Genomic DNA, 13,749 nt, shown 5'->3' on the forward strand with positions numbered 1-13,749 from the left:
AAAGCTAGGCACTCAGTATTCACATCAATTCTTTAAAATTTCAGAAGAGCAGAGCCCAAGAATTTGTTTTCTGTTGGTGTAGATGAAAAGTTCCATAGGTACTTGGGTTGAAGTTAAAACCCATGTAAGGGGAAAGGGTGTTGGCTGAAGAACTTAATGATAAGGGAGTATAAGTAGTTCAAGCTGGTTTTAGAAAAGGCAGAGGAACCAGAGATCAAATTGCCAACATCTGCTGGATCATCAAAGAAGCAAGAGAGTTCCAGAAAAACCTCTATTTCTGCTTTATTGACTATGCCAAAGACTTTTGACTGTGTAGATCACAATAAACTGTGGACAATTCTGAAAGAGATGGGAATACCAGACCACCTGACCAGCTTCTTGAGAAACCTATATGCAGGTCAGGAAGCAACAGTTAGAACTGGACATGGAACAACAGACTGGTTCCAAATAGGAAAAGGAGTATGTCAAGGCTGTATATTGTCACCCTGCTTATTTAACTTCTATGCAGAGTACATCATGAAAAATGCTGGGCTGGAAGAAACACAAGCTGAAATCAAGATTTCCAGGACAAATATCAATAACCTCAGATATGCAGATGACACCACCCTTATGGCAGAAAGTGAAGAGGAACTAAAAAGTCTCTTGATGAAAGTGAAAGAGGAGAGTGAAAAAGTTGGCTTAAAGCTCAACATTCAGAAAACGAAGATCATGGCATCTGGTCCCATCACTTCATGGCAAACAGATGGGGAAACAGTGGAAACAGTGTCAGACTTTATTTTTTTGGGCTCCAAAATCACTGCAGATGGTGACTGCAGCCATGAAATTAAAAGACACTTACTCCTTGAAAGGAAAGCTAGATAGTATATTGAAAAGCAGAGATATTACTTTGCCAATAAAAGTCCATCTAGCCAAGGCTATGATTTTTCCAGTGGTCATGTATGGACGTGAGAGTTGGACTGTGAAGAAAGCTGAGCACTGAAGAATTGATGCTTTTGAACTGTGGTGTTGGAGAAGACTCTTGAGAGTCCCTTGGACTGCAAGACCATCCCTTTAGGATGGACCACCCAGTCCATCCTAAAGGAGATCAGTCCTGAGTGTTCAGTGGAAGGACTGATGCTGAAGCTGAAACTCCAATTCTTTGGCCACCTCATGCGAAGAGTTGACTCATTGGAAAAGACTCTGATGCTGGGAGGGATTGGGGGCAGGAGGAGGAGGGGACGACAGAGGATGAGATGGCTGGATGGCATCACTGGCTTGATGGACATGAGTTTGAGTGAACTCCGGGAGCTGGTGATGGACAGGGAGGCTTGGCGTGCTATGATTCATGGGGTTGCAGAGAGTCGGACACGACTGAGAGACTGAACTGAACTGAACTGATGGAGCCTAATGGAACACCCCAGACTCCACTCCAGGACAGAGTTCTTCTATGAAACTCCTATGGGGCCTTCTCCACTCCTAGTATGTGACAATATTACTACAAAGAAACCATCCCCACAAAGCACTCTCAGTGGCAACATTGCTTTGGCTGGTGCATTTAAAGTCTGGAAGGAAGATTATAAATAACATTCTGATACTAACAGAGAGTTAGTTTGGAAGACCAGTTTTGTAGATTGTTACCTTATATTCAATAGCTGATTTCTCCTTGTACTGACCTTACCAAGAAGAAGCTGACAAAGAGTGGAGGAGTCAACCCTTTCCTCCTAGAGCATGTAGCTTTGTTTTCCTGGTTCTTCTGCATCTGAGGACTTCATGTTGGCATTTGCTCTGAAGGGAAAGTAAGAGCTCTCAGAATATTTGTATTTCCCCAAGCAAACCATAAACCTCCAAATCTGTTTCTCACGTCTCCCTTTCCTGTGTATATATATACATATATAAACCTCAAATCTAAGTACCCATGGTTGTTTCTGTTCAGTCGCTCAGTCATATCTGACTCTTTCTGACCGCATGGACTGCAGCACACCAGGCCTCCCTGTCCTTTGCCATCTCCTGGAGTTTGCTCCAATTCAGGCCCATTGAGTCAGCGATGTCATTCAACCATCTCATCCTCTACTCTCCTCTTTTCCTTTTAGACATGGGCTCCTATTCAACTTAGACCTTGGGCATGTAGCGCCATGAAAATATTTGAGGTAAAATCTCCCAGACAGGATCAGCATCACTTGGTTTCCCCTTTCAGATGCTGTGTTCTGAACGCAAAAGCAGAGGAAATCAGATGTGAACTATGGAGAGAGTCCATGCTTCTTTCCCAGTTCCCCGGGGAGGTTCCCTGTCCTGGGAAATTACTTTTTAGGGGGAGAAGAGGGCAGCAGAGAGCCCTTCTGCTTGACCATCTGCAGCAGGAGCTGACTTGAAAACAGCAGAACAGTAGCAGTTGCTGGATTGATCTGTCAGCTGGAACCCTTGCTGCCCTGAAGAGCTGAGGTTAGCAGCTGTCTTTGTTACTCTGTTGCCGTCCCGTCCAGCTGGAGAACAGTCCAGCATTAAAAGGGTCTGGGTACGTGGGAGCTTAGAGCTCTTAACAGGCGCTGCACTTTTTCAAAGGAGGCACAAGTGTGTTGAAAGTGGAGCACAGCCCTGCCAAGGTCCTTTGCCAGGGATGACAGATTGCATTGTCTGTTCTTTGCTACTTTGCTCTGATGAGGTAGTGGGCATCTCTGAGTCCGTGGGAGGTGCTGGGGCCTTATAACTGTAACATTTCCTGGGAGCCCATGGCTCCTACCTTTTTTTTGCTGTTTTTTCTTGGTTTAAGGACCAAACCAGAGATGATTGCTTGGTTTTCTTTCCCAAACACCCAGAGTGCCGTAAGAACCCTTCAAAGACTGTATATAGCTGAAGTACTTCCAGCTGGGCCTGCCTGGCTGGCACAGCTGGTTGGCATCACAGTAACAAGGGCAAAGTGCGGCTCCTTTTCCTTGTGCTCCACTTAGATTTGTGCTGTTTCCTGGCCATGGGCTACACCTGCTACCTCAAACCTGGTAAAATGTCAAGGATGAATGAAAGCAGATTAAATGTCTAACACAGCACCCAACCAGTAGAAGATATTTAATCTATGCTTGCTCAATGAATGAAAGCAAATCCATTAGAGAATCTTAGAATGACAACAATAAAATTGATTTTCGGGTTTCCCTGGTGGCTCATTGGTAAAGAATCTCCCTGCCAATGGTGAAGACATGGGTTTGATCCCTGATCTGGGAAGATCTCACATGCCGTGGAGCAAGCCCAGGTGCCAAAACTACCGAACCTGAGTCCCCAGCTCTAGAGCCTGGGAACCACGACTACTGAAGGCTGAGTGCCTAGAGTCCATGCTGTGCAACAAGAGAAGCCACTGCAATGAGAAGCCCACGGACCACAGCAAAGAGTAGCCCCTGTCCAATGCCCTAGAGAAAAGCCCACACAATGAAAAAAGGACCCAGCACGGGCAAAAAATTAATTATAAAGATAAATAAAATAAAGCAAAGGAATCATTCTTAGAAAAATAAAATAAAATCTCATTGCAAACCCAAGGTCACATCGCTTTTCTCCTATGTTTCTTTGGAAGTTGTTAGTATCGCATTTTATATTTAGGTCTATGATCAATTTTGAGTTAATTTTTTGTGAAAAGTCTAAGTCTGTGCCTAAATGCTCTCATTTTGTTTTGCATATGGCTGTCTAATTTTTGCAGCATCATTATTGAAAGACTATTCTTTCTGCACTGAATTTCCTCTGATGCTTCTTTGTCAAAGATTAGTTGGTTATATTTGTGGGGGGTCTATTGAGAGGCTTCCCTGGTGGTTCAGCGGTAAAGAATCCACCTGCAGTGCAGAAGATGCAAAAGTCTCAGGTTCCTTCTGTGTACTGAGAGGATCCCCTGGAGAAGGAAGTGGCAACCCACTCCAATATTCTTGCCTGGGAAATCTCATGGACAGTGGAGCCTGGAAGGCTGTAGTCCATGGGGTCAAAAGAGCTGGACATTACCTAAGAACTGCATCATCACCACCAGTAAGTCTTGAGGTCAAGTAGAGTCAATCCTTCAACTTTGTTCTTGATCAGTATCGTGTTGGCTGTTCTGGGTATTTTGCCTTCCTGTTGTGTTTCAGACCTCTTTGACTCTTTGTGTCCTAGCTCAGAGCCTTAAATAATCACAAGTTGAAGTCAATCGTTCACTATTTGTCTACCCCAGGGTACAGCTAAAGCCATTTTAATATTGCTTGAAAAGATTCTTTTTTTTTTTTAAGTTGTCTTAAATTTTCCTTCTGAGACTTTCTCAACACTATAAATTTTATATGTAATGCAAATGGATTATTATTAGCACTAGGCACCAGAATTATTCTTAGAGAAAAATGTGCGTTGTTTGGGAAAATATATGAAGGCATGAGACAAGACAACAGAAGTGGTGACAATGTTCTGAGATTGAAACAGGAAGAGAACTCTCTCTGTTCTCAGGGAGACGGTCCAGAAAGAGGGAAAGAGAAAAGAAAAAGGAATTAGCAGCTTAAAGGAGGTGCACAGTAGATGAAACAAGCAGTAGAAATTCCGCAATTTAAGATTAGGGACTTTCAGTGTTAAATTGGGCTTCCCTGTAGCTCAGCTGGCAAAGAACCCACTTGCAATGCAGGAGACCCTGATTCAATTCCTGGGTAGGGAAGATCTGCTGAAGAAGGGCTATGCTACCCACTCTAGTATTTTTTAGCTTCCCTGGTGGCTCAGCTGGTAAAAAATCCACCTGCAATGCAGGAGACCTGGGTTTGATCCCTGGGTTGGGAAGAACCCCTGGAGAAGGGCACGGCTACCCATTCCAGTATACTGGCCTGGAGAATTCTATGGACTGTATAGTCCATGGGGTAATTTGAAAATCTTCTTGTTGCTATGGTGTAACACCTATGTTTGTCTCTCATCACCTCATTTTTAGTGAAGTTGACCACACTTATGAATACTTTGAGTGAAAAGCTCTATTTTGTTTTAGGAATTCAAAAATTTAAGTTTTGCTTCTGCAGTGAAGAAAAGAGATAGCAAATGTAGAAATTGAAAATAAGATGAATCCCCCTAGAAACTGGTAACCATCTTACTGAATGTTAGGATTTTGATGGGGCAGGAATGGAAGTTTAAGCTAAGCTTATAAGGCAATGGCACCCCACTCCAGTACTCTTGCCTGGAAAATCCCATGGACGGAGGAGCCTGGTGGGGTGCAGTCCACGGGGTCGCTAAGAGTCGGACACAACTGAGTGACTTCACTTTCAATTTTCACTTTCATGCATTGGAGAAGGAAATGGCGACCCAATCCAGTGTTCTAGCCTGGAGAATCCCAGGGACGGAGGAGCCTGGTGGGCTGCCGTCTATGGGGTCGCACAGAGTCGGACACGACTGAAGTGACTTAGCAGTAGCAGCAGCATGTGGCTCTCAAGGGGCCAGGAGACCCCAACTAAGCTAGCATCAGCATTATACATATTACAGTAAAGGCTCCTTTATAATTCTCAAACTACTCTAATAGTATTTTTTCTTTGACTCCATCAACAATCATGTAAAGGGAATCTTTTCTTTAGATTGTATAAATTTAACTCAACCTACATTAAACTGGACATTGTGACAAATTACTGAGAATCTGCTTGTATGACATCTTATGAAAGTTAAAAATGAAAGTGTTAGTGGCTCAGTCGTGTCCGACTCTTTGAACTACAGGCCCCTGAACTATAGGTCCAGTCTGCCACACTCCTCTGTCCATGGAATTCTCTGGGCAAGAATACTGCAGTGGGTTGCCATTCCCTTCTCCAGGGGATCTTCCTGACCCAGGGATCAAACCCAGGTCTCCTGCATTGCAGGCAGATTCCTCACCATTTGAGCCACCAGGGAAGTCCATGACACGTTATGTGCAAGCTTAATTTTTACGTTTTAATGCATTCAAACATACGGCAGTAGGAAAGGCCTAAGAGCTTCAAAAATGGAAGAGAAGTCATTGAATGTAGACTGACGGAGCTGGAAAAAAAGTTAGGGACTATCTTACCAGATGAAGAAGTTAAGGTAGAGGGAATGGCTAGTTTTCCCACAGTCACACAACTTTTGAGCAGTAGGTTTACTGGATCAATTTGAAGAGAAAGTCTTTTTTTCTCTGCTACAGGAATTTCTACAGTGGACCACCTCCCCATAGTACTTAAAGATCCTAACTTGGCCTTGGAGGAGAACTTGACCAAATCAAGAATGTTTATGTCTTTAGATTCTTGCCTCTATTTCATAAAATAATATTGGAGGATGGGAAGGGAGGGAAGGCTCAAGAGAGAAGGGATATACATACATATATATATATATGATTATGACTGATTTGCGTTGATGTATCACAGAGATCACCACAACATTGTAAAGCAATTATCTGCCAATAAAAAATACATAAATAAAATAATACTGGAGAAAAAAATGATCTACATGATCATAAGACACTGAACTTTAGTTTTTTCAGAAGTACCCCCCTCTCTGAGTCCAGATTTTGGAGGACATTGGTGAATGAGGTGCTGGCAGACAGTGAAGTAGTTAGATAGGCTTTTTCCCACTTACTCTGTCTCCCAGGACGAAGATAGTCAACTGAAAACCAATCAATATATGTTTCACTTTTGTTTTCTGTATAAATAGTTGTCTTATCTGAAATGACCTTTTCCAAGAGCTAATAGCCATAAATTTTTGCAGCTGGATATGTTTAGAAATGCCTCTTAGCTATTTTTGTTGATTTATTTTCTTTGTCTGTATTTGTGCAGTCCGGCTTTGGGCATGGAAGCAAGCAGCCCTGGGCACTAGACCTTCACCTCAAATGATGTAAACTCAGGGAACACAGTCTCTCTCCTGTGGGAAAGACCCCATTTGGAATCCCATAGAGTTACAGCTCAGCCCAGGAGAAATTACTACATGTTGGAGAATCATCTTCAGTTCCCTTCGTGGTAACTTTGGTCTGCTTCTCCCCATGCCTGTTTTGAAATCTTATCTACCTATCTGCATATCTATCTATCTTTCAATCTCTCTACCTATAACTCCAATGTCCAGTAATACAGTGGTTATACATTGAAGTGAAAGTCACTCAGTCGTGTCTGACTCCATGGACTCCACGGGCCCCATGGACTGTAGCCTGCCAGGCTTCTCTGTCCGTGGGATTCTCCAGGCAAAAATATTGGAGTGGGTAGCTGTTCCCTTCTCCTGTGGATCTTCTCAACCCAGGGATCAAACCCAGGTCTCCTGCATTGCAGGTGGATTCTTTACCATCTGAGCCACCGCCTGCCAGTGCAGGGGACACATGTTTGATCCCCGATCTGGAAAGATCCCACATGTCATGGAGAAACTAAGCCTATGTGCTCCCTAACAAGAGAAACCACTGCAAGGAGAAGCCTGTGCACTGTAGCTAGAGAAAGCCTGAGCAGCGATGAAGACCCAGCACAGCCAAAAATAAAGTAAATAAATTTTTAAAATTATTTTTTAAAAGGGCCACAAAAATGAAAAGGCAGATAGTATTTGCTGTGTCACTTCATGGAAAAGCACATGTAAGATATGTTAAGTGACCATTGCTTATAATTATAGTATGCAAATTTTATTTATACATTTGATTAAAATTTGGACAATTTTATCAAAAGAAGAAAGTGAGCTGACAAATCTATTTTTAGTCTTTATTGAATTCGTTATAATATTTTTTCTGTTTTATATTTTAGTTTTGGGGGGCATGTGGGATTTTAATTTCCCAAGGGTTTGAACTCACATCCCTGAACTGGAAGGCAAAGTCTTAACCACAAGACCACCAGGGAAGTCCCTGAGCTAACAATTCTTGATGACCTAATATATGCTGAGTTATCTCACTTAATGCTTAGAATAACCCTGTATAAAGGCATTATTGCCTCCATTTAAAGATGAAGAATCTGAGTCTCAACAAGGTCAAATAACTTGCCAAAGGTGAGATAGCTAATATAAAGGTACAACCAGTGTTCCAGGTCAGTCCTAAAGCTAAAATCCATGTTGCTTTTACTATGCTATGCTGCACTGAGAGAAACCCAATCAATTATTGATTTAGGTAAAGAGCTTAAAATTATGACATTTTTTGGTTAAAAATTAAAATAAAAATAAATACAAAGATATTTTTGCTCTCCGTATTCACTGAGTAACTGATTTCTGAATGAGGGAAGGAAACAAGAGTGGTACCATGGAGGGAAATCATCAACCCTCTGTCGTTTTACTGTTACCCCTTTCTAGACATCCATTTCCCAGGCAACAATATACAGGCTCTGAGGTCTAAAGTCAAAAGGCTTCTATGAAAAGAATGCAATCATTTAAGCCCTAAACATAAGACAGAGCAATAAAGCAATCAGTATGGTCAGGACTAAACTTAGATGCAATTTAGAAATAGAATTTTTTTTTTCTTTTTAAACCTTCAGCATTCTTTCCCCTCTTTTTTATAGTGATCCATTTTCAGTATCACAAGCTGTCTCTATTGAAATTAATAACCTTATTCCAGACTTCTGAGTGGTTTCCTGAAGATAATTTGGTTTTAGAAGCTGCTATAGATTCCACCGGGCTTCCCAGGTAACACTAGTGATAAAGAACCCACCTGCCAACGCAGGAGACATGAGATATGTGGGCTTTGATCCCTGGGTCGGGAAGATCCCCTGGAGGAGGGCATGACAACCCACTCCAGTATTCTTGCCTGGAGAATCCCCATGGACAGAGGAACCTGGCAGGCTACGCTCCTTAGGGTCACAAAGAGACAGGCACGACTGAATCAACTTAGCATGCAAGCACATAGATCCCACCAGCTACCCTAATGAGTGAGGGGCATGCAGTGTAAGCTTTGAATAATAGGTTGACTCTAGGAAGAGTGAAGAAGGTTCTAGAGCTACGTTTTGGGTTCTTTAAGTTTGGCTTGGTATTAAATTTGAGTTATTAAACACGTCAGTGTATTTTAAAAAATAAACATTAATATCAGGGGATGAATAATTGAAGTTTAATTCACTTCTTTTCCTAAGATTATTTATGTTTTAGCTGGAGATGGAACTCTTAGGGTTCAAGAATGAATCTCTTAAGGATGAGATTTCAGATATCAATCAGCAGGTATCAATTGATCAACAGGCCTCCATTGCTCCTGAAATTACAAACTTGTTGGTTTCCCTTATGAATCAGATATGGGACCTGGAAAGCTGAATTGATTCAGTTCACCACCATAAGGGTTAATTGATCCATTTGACAAAGGAGTAGCTGAAACTCTGAGGAGTTGTGGAAATTTCCCTGCATCTCACAGTTTGTAGATGATAAATGGGTTAGAACGCAATACCTCTTCCTATGGGGCTTCCCAGATGGCACTAGTGGTAAAGAATCTACCAGCCAATGCAGGAGGAGACTTAAGAGACTTAAATCCCTGATTGGGAAAATCCCCTGGAGGAGGGCATGGCAACCCACTCCAGCATTCTTGCCTAGAGAATCCCATGGACAGAGGAGCCTGGCAGGCTACAGTCCATGGGGTCGCAAAGAGTCAGACATGACTGGATCAACTTAGCACGTATGCACACCTCTCCCTAGAATTATAGAACCAGAGGGCTGGCAAAGATTTCAAGTTGCAACATGCATGCCTATCCTCCTTAAGACTTCCTCACCAAATAGTTGTCACTTCCCCCAGTGACAGGGAACCTCCATCAGCCCAATGATTTTTCAGACATTGCTGTTCTCAGTACTATGTCACCTTGATGACTCCACTAGGACAACACAGGAAAAGTCTAAAATGTCTCTTCTCTTCTCTGACCCCTCTGTTTCAAATCCTTGCCTTATCCCAAGTGTTCTTCTCTGAACTTGCTACAGTTTACCCCAAAATATGGTGCTCAGAACCAAACCTAATGCTGCAGGTGAGGTCTGGGCTCATTCATTCAGACCTTCATTCAACAGACATCTGTTTGATCAGTGCTAAACTTCATTCAACTCAGCACAGAGTAAAGAAGGATGCTTCACCGCATTATTCAGGGCAGGATATGGTTTTGGCTGCTATCCAAGATCAAATTCACTCTGGTTTTAAGGGTTTATGGTCAGCTAGCTCTCCTAGGTTCTTTCCCATGGCCTCCTGTTGCAGTGTGTGCCTCAGTTTCTACCACTCTGTTCCTCTGTGTGGGAAACTTCCCCTATTTGTACGAAAGCCCAGTCTGCAACTCTGGGGCGTGTGCCTACACAGGCTTTTATAAAACCCATTTGGAAGATCCCAGTCCAGCTTTTTTTCCTTCCTGATGCCAAAGTTGACATATCCCCAATCTATCTCTGTGATAAAACCTAATTGCCAGGACCGGGAGCCATCTCTGCATTCAGGGGTCAGTTAGGAGCCATGTTTACATTTACACGGAGATGCTTCTGCAGGCTGTGGAAAACTACCCATCCAGTCCCTTTCCCGTGGCCTCCCACTCTGTTATCCCTCCTTCCCTGCCATTGCTTGACACATGTGCTTGAACTGATTTGGAGCAAAAATAGGCAATAGTCCAGTAACAGGGCACATGATTTAAGTCCAGGTCTAAATAGCATTTCTGGAGCCAGGATTCTGGAAGCAGGAGGCTGCAGAACTTGGCCATCTGTACTATCCTACCTTGCTTGTGTATTTCCTCACTTACACCATCCCTCCTCACCCTGCAATTTTCCCTTTCTCTATTGAAAGAGCTCCTTTCAATGGAATCTCTTGATGCTATTTCCACATTTATGGAGGGTCTTGTCTACCCATTAAGCAAGATTTAAATTCCAGAGAAATAGATCATTTGACCCCATGAACTGCTTTTAATGGTCATGCCCTTCCACTTCCTACCTGTTGCAAGAGGAATAACAAGCTTCTCCTATCTTTATGACAGGAGGCAGTTCTGCAGCTTAGAAGGAGGTTCTTACCCAGCGACACACACTTGGAGATAGGGGTGCTGGATCCTTTCTACTTCCGTTTCAAAGAGATGGCTACCAGGTTCTTGACAAAGACATTCCTGAGTCAAAATATTGACAAAAGGCCTGTCTAGTCTTTAAAAGGATTTATATACATTTCAAAGAAATGTTGTTAATATCTATCTTTAGCATCATCGACTCAACGGACATGAGTTTGAGCAAACTCAAAGCTGGTGAAGGACGGGGAGCCTGGCGTGCTGCAGCCCATGAGGTCACAAAGAGTCGAACACAATTTAGCGGCTGCACAACAATGCCAAGGACCCTGGGACTGTTGTCCTAAGCTTCCATCATCAATTCACTCTTTCAGTTTGTACATTTCATGAAGGGAAAGAGCTTCTCAAGAAAAAAGCCTGCACCCTCCAGAAGAACCTCCCTTCTTCAATTCAGAAGCTTCTCACTCTTGTATCTTTGTTTTGTCAGTTCTTGTCACGGGAAGGAGAAGTGGACCTTCTAACTGAGTCTCTGCTAAAGCTAAATCAGCATCTCCTCGTGTGCATGTGCTGTGGCAAGCCTCCCAGTACCCGTTCCTCACCTCACTGTGCAAGGCATGGGACCAGCACATATTCACCTCTGATGAGTCAGATCTTCCTTGAAGGGCGAGGAGGTTGTCAAGAATCTCAGTATCAACAAGCTCTCAGCATGTATTGAGGGGGAGATTCCAAACTTTTCCGTGAGAGAGAGACATTTCTTCCCCATCCTCCAAGTTCATGCTGTGAATATTCCCCACATTATTTTCCATAAAAGAACTCAGCAGAGCCAAATTGTTTCTATCACTTTTGTTTTCAGTTGTCATTTAGATCAAGTTTAAGCTTTTCTAGTTTTGAGTTGGAGTTCCGATGCCAAGTCTTTGCGACTAAGACCTACGGTATAGCTCAGGGAACTCTCTGCTCAATACTATGTAACAACCTAAATTGGAAAAGATTTTGAAAAAGAATAGATATAGGGATGGGCTTCCCAGGTGCCTCAGTGGCAAAGAATCCGCCTGCCAATGCAGGAGATGCAGTTTGATCCCTAAGCTGGGAAGATCCCCTGGAGAAGGTAAATGGTAACCTACTCCAGTATTCTTGCCTGGGAAATCCCTTGGACAGAGGAGCCTGGGGGTCTACAGTCCATGGGATCACAAAGAGTCAAACAAAACTGAGCAAATAAACAAACAACAATGTGCATATGTGTAACTGATCCACTTTGCTGCACACCTGAAATGAACACAACGTGTTAATCAACTGTGCTGTGCTTAGTCACTCAGTTGTGACGTAGTTGTGTCACTTAGCTGTGTCTGACTCTTTGTGGCCCCATGAACTGTAGTCCGCCAGGCTCCTCTATCCATGGGGATTCTCCAAGCAGGATTACTGAGGTGGGTTGTCATGCCCTCCTCCAGGGCATCTTCCCAACCCAGGGGTTGAACCCAGGCCTCCTGCACTGCCGGCAGATTCCTTACCGTCTGAACCACCAGGGAAGCCCAAGAATACTGGAGTGGGTAGCCTAGCCCTTCTCCAGGGGAAATTCCCAACCCAAGAATCGAACTGGGGTCTCCTGAATTGCAGGTGAATTCTTTACCAGCTGAGCTACCAGAGAAGCCCACTAATCAACTATACTCCAATATAAAAAGTTATTTTTAGTTGCGCTGTCACAAGGCATCGTGCCTTCCTCACCCTGTGAATCTTATCCACCTTATCCATCTCTGCACACACACTTTTGAAAAAAGTTTAATGTTACTGATTTGGCAGGAGGAGGTGTAAAAATTATGTCAGTGTTAAGACAGGACTTAGTCCTGAAAAGTGTGTTCTCGCGGAAGCATGACAGTAACTGACAGATGTTAAATGACACACACTGTTCCCGGTGGTGCACAAACTAGGTATTTCCAGGTGAATGCTACTCCACAGGAGTGGGGGGAAGAGTAGTCTTTCCTGTCTTCCAGGGTGGTCAGAGTGTGTTGTCAGTCTCTTCTGAGCTGGAGAGGGGGTAATAAATGCTTCTGGATTACCAGGTTAGCCAAACATCCAGAAAATTTGAGTCCTTTCAGGATTTTCTACAGTTGACTTTGGCTGCCCTGTGTCTCCGTTGCTGTGTGGATTTTCTCTAGCTGTGGCGAGCTGAGGTTACTCTCTAGTGGGAGTGTGTAGGCTCCTCACTGCAGCGGCTTCTCTCGCTGTGGAGCACAGGCTCCGGGGCACGTGAGCTCAGTAGTTGCGGCTCGTGGGTTCTAGAGCTCGGGATCCGTAGTTGCGGTGCATGGGTTTTGTTGCTCTGCGGCATGTGGGATCTTCTTGGCGAGGGCTTGAACCCATGTCCCCTGCACTGGCAGGCAAATTGTTAACCACTGGGCCCCTAGAGAAGTCCTGGATCCTTTCAGTTTTGAGCAAGGGATTAAATAGAGTGATCTGGGTTTTCCTGGATTACTGTAAGTCCCATATATATGAATCTTCAAGTTGTAAAATTTCAAAGATGCGAACACACGTTAGCATGTCCAGTCACCTAAGTTAGTTCGAGTGTCTGCTGTACACTGTCACGTGTAGACAAGTGACTGTGCTTTTGTGTACTTCGTACTTACAACACTGTATAGAGTATAGGCATATAGTGTCTTTATTTCAAGCCCAGGATATCTGGAAGCAAGTGTAAAAGCAGCGGTGGCATATCTGGTATTACTGTAGTTTTCAAGGTAGAATACTGTATGATTAACTGTGTTTTCTTTATTTTGTGTGTATGTTTTCATGTATTATTTGTTCGAAGAGTATTATAAAAATCTATTACAGTACTGTACTATAGAGCCCATTGTGTTCATTGGGTACCTAAGCTAACTTTGTTGGACTTAGAAATAAATTGGATTCACAAACTTGGTCTCAGAATGGAACTCATTCA

Source organism: Capricornis sumatraensis, chromosome 6 (genome assembly GCF_032405125.1).
Source record: "Capricornis sumatraensis isolate serow.1 chromosome 6, serow.2, whole genome shotgun sequence".
NCBI classification, from domain to species: domain Eukaryota; kingdom Metazoa; phylum Chordata; class Mammalia; order Artiodactyla; family Bovidae; genus Capricornis; species Capricornis sumatraensis.